Source organism: Bison bison, unplaced genomic scaffold (assembly GCF_000754665.1).
Source record: "Bison bison bison isolate TAMUID 2011002044 unplaced genomic scaffold, Bison_UMD1.0 scf7180017864296, whole genome shotgun sequence".
Lineage (NCBI taxonomy): Eukaryota > Metazoa > Chordata > Mammalia > Artiodactyla > Bovidae > Bison > Bison bison.
This window is the reverse complement of record NW_011494868.1, coordinates 2,867,125-2,869,164: the sequence shown is the minus strand read 5'-3', so window position 1 is coordinate 2,869,164 and position 2,040 is coordinate 2,867,125. Positions and strand designations below refer to the sequence as shown.

Genomic DNA, 2,040 nt, shown 5'->3' with positions numbered 1-2,040 from the left:
AAGAGGCTTTTTAGTTCCTCTTCATTTTCTGCCATAAGGGTGGTGTCATCTGCATATCTGAGGTTATTGATATTTCTCCCAGCAATCTAGATTCCAGCTTGTGCTTCTTCCAGCCCAGCATTTCTTATGATGTACTCTGCATATAAGTTAAATAAGCAGGGTGACAATATACAGCCTTGACGTACTCCTTTTCCTATTTGGAACCAGTCTGAGTAGATGGTCCTAAAAAATGCCCATCACTTATATGTAAAAGGGCTTCACTGGTAGCTCAGATGGTAAGGAATCTGCCTGCAGTTCTGGAGACCCAGGTTCAATCCCTGGGTGGGGAAGATCCCCTGGAGAAGGGAATGCTACCCACTCCAGTATTCTTGCCTGGAGAATTCCATAGACAGAGGAGCCTGGTGGGCTATACAGTTCATGGGGTGGCAAAGAGTCAGATATGTCTAACACTTTCACTTTTTGAATTTTATATATAAAAGGGATATTAGTAAGGAGGTAGGAATTGGGAGTAAAGTTTAAAAAGCTTAGTTGTTGGAATTGAGACATGACATCTGTTTTGGTTAAGTAGGAGAACTGGATTTCATCTGAATCCAGGTATAATGGCTCGTATATTTAAGAAACTCTTTCCTTAGGTCGGAAGAGCTATGTGACAGCTACTTTGAAGTTTGGGCTGAGCTTCCAGATAGTGATTATCTCCAAGTAAGGAGAGTTCAAGAAATGCAGTAGCTATGATTAGTCTGGTTCTGAGAATGTCTCTCAGATTTTCTGAAGTCCTTGCCAGGTAGGAATTTCTGTGTTTCCACTGGTAATTGTTATAGAAACTCCTTAGTGTAAAGTACAACTGTTTCTAGCCATCATTCCTCTGGACTGTTACTTAGATAATAGACGATCACTCTCTCTCTGTCTCCCTCCCTCTGTATATCTCCTTCTTTTCATAAGCAAGAATACACAGACACACACACTCATTCTTAAAAAAAAAACCCAACAAAAAAAAGACTATGCTAGAACTATATTTCAATAGTAAGGTGACTTGCTGGCCAGAATCTGTCTTTACATGATGCCTGAGGTTCCAGGCAATTTAGTCTACTTCAATAGTCTAGAGAATCTCTTGGGTCCCTCAGCCAACCATCCCAAGATAGTCATCTTGGGAAGTTATTTTGAGCACTATACCAAACTTGGGTGCTACCCAAGATTTGACAAATGTTTGAGGAAGTTGTTCACAGCCCTTTACTACTCTTGCTAATTAGGATATCTTCCATTTAAACCCCAGTCACGGCGCAGAAACACTCTTCCAAGGGGCCCTGGCCCTCATCCTACCCCTGATGACGCAGCACAAATGATGGAACTGTCCTCTGTAAGCAGAGCCGATCGCACACCTGCTCTGTACGTAGTGTCTGAACTATGATGTAGAAGACCTATCGAACGCCTGACTTTGGTCTTCCTATGTTCCTTATGCAAGGCACAATGGAATTAAGACCCTGGGAACAGCTCTTTAGAAAAAGGTAAGATATATACAATTTTTAAAGAATGAACATGCATTAAGGACTTAATTTTACTCATCTGTGAGGTGACAAGGATCAGAATATGTCATCCCCAAATATGCCACTTTGGCATTAGGATTACTTTGAGCTGAAAGCAATTGGGAATCCACAGAGGCAGGAAGCGCTTTTGGCCTTGCCCTTATGTACCTGAAAACAGGGCATAAATTTCCCTTTTGAGATGTCCATCCTCCTCCACCCTCCTTCCAGACCCCCACCTCCAAGAAGAGAAGGAGGTGAGACTGGAGACTGACATCAAAATGAGTTTGTGCAGACCTAATTAAATAAGACCTTAGTTACTAGTAACTTCTCTGTGATTTATTATCTCTTGAAGCTTATACCTCTTGTTCTTTGTTAAAATGGTACATAAGCTCTCAATTCTAATCACTTCTTTGAGTTTCACTTTTTCTCTGTGAACTCCAATGCACATAAATATTAAAATTGTGTTTCATTTTTTTTCTTGCTAACTTGACTTTTGTTACTTTAATTCATAGACTTCTTC

General features: G+C 40.6%; 1 long non-coding RNA gene across 1 annotated transcript in view; it reads left to right on the top strand.

Moving 5' to 3' along the window:
- The window catches only part of LOC104996597, a 101,534-nt gene extending 100,038 nt beyond the window's left edge, over positions 1-1,496 (top strand). Inside the window, exon 3 of the long non-coding RNA XR_826217.1 lies at positions 1,271-1,496. This is a non-coding gene — a long non-coding RNA (uncharacterized LOC104996597). The remainder of the gene's footprint in view (positions 1-1,270) is intronic.
- Positions 1,497-2,040: the final 544 nt, after the last annotated feature.